The sequence below is a fragment of the Frankliniella occidentalis genome, unplaced genomic scaffold, assembly GCF_000697945.3.
Source record: "Frankliniella occidentalis isolate FOCC.00 unplaced genomic scaffold, Focc_3.1 Scaffold10, whole genome shotgun sequence".
Lineage (NCBI taxonomy): Eukaryota > Metazoa > Arthropoda > Insecta > Thysanoptera > Thripidae > Frankliniella > Frankliniella occidentalis.
Window position 1 is genome coordinate 2,394,298 of NW_026267140.1, and position 933 is coordinate 2,395,230.

At 56.1% G+C, this 933-nt stretch overlaps 2 protein-coding genes across 2 annotated transcripts in view; one reads left to right on the forward strand and one right to left on the reverse strand.

Moving 5' to 3' along the window:
• LOC113212691 (larval cuticle protein 1-like) overlaps positions 1–933 on the reverse strand; it is a 218,453-nt gene that overhangs the window by 181,447 nt on the left and 36,073 nt on the right. The window lies entirely within an intron of this gene.
• Positions 1–933, forward strand: part of LOC127752332 (neuropeptide Y receptor type 1-like) — a 66,214-nt gene that overhangs the window by 50,767 nt on the left and 14,514 nt on the right. The gene's annotated exons all lie outside the window — the stretch shown is intronic.

Genomic DNA, 933 nt, shown 5'->3' on the forward strand with positions numbered 1-933 from the left:
CCCCCCCCCCACAAGAAAAAAGAAAAAAGAAAACCCTCCACCAACGCCACCATGCGGAAGAAAAACGTTTTGGTCACAGAACTAAGAGGCTTATTTGGTATCGGTCGGCAGGTAATTTCTTCTTGAGGTGATCTCACAGTGACGAGCTCTCCGGCTCGGGCCACCATCTCGCACAAAGGCCATCTAGCTCTGATGGCAGCCAAACGACGCACATAAAAGTGATCTCCCATAACTGGGGTGACGCTTATCAACTCGTAAAGGACGCGCGGACCTGAGGGATCATCATTCTTGCCGCTCAATGGTCACTCCGCCCCCGCCGGCCCTAACGACGCCTGGGTCCTTGGTCGGTGGGGCAGAGTAGCGCCGAGCAGGCCTTGGGGAGACTGCCGGGAGGTCTGGGGGAGCCCTGCGCGGAAGTGAAGACAAAACAGAGGGGGCAGGTCAGAGAGGAAAAGAAATAAAGAGAAAGTGACTCGAATCACGTTAGGCTCTGCTCTGCTGCTTCCGCCAAGCCAGGACCTTCTATACCGCTCTAATTATTCTCACATTTTCGCGCTGGGGACTCACGAGCCCGCGTGGGCGTGGATCCTGCCGAGCTGCCTGACGTACATCCCCCGACCCTCATCGCAACAACGCCGCACCGCGACGCACCGCGCCGCGCCGGGAGACACGCTCCGCAAAGTCTGTGCGGATGTGCGCGCCACGCGGCGCCGCCACCTGGGACGAGACGGCGGCGCATACAGCGCAAGCTCGCTGCTGTCATTCCTCAAAGCCACCCGGGACCACTCCAGCACACAGCACACACAATGTACGGAAATCGGACAGACTCAAAATACACCGTAAAAGTATTCTGAAATGTAAAAGCAAAATATCTCTTAACTCTCGTAGTTATACCGAGGTAGCAATAACTTCCTTCTGATGTGTACTCAATTC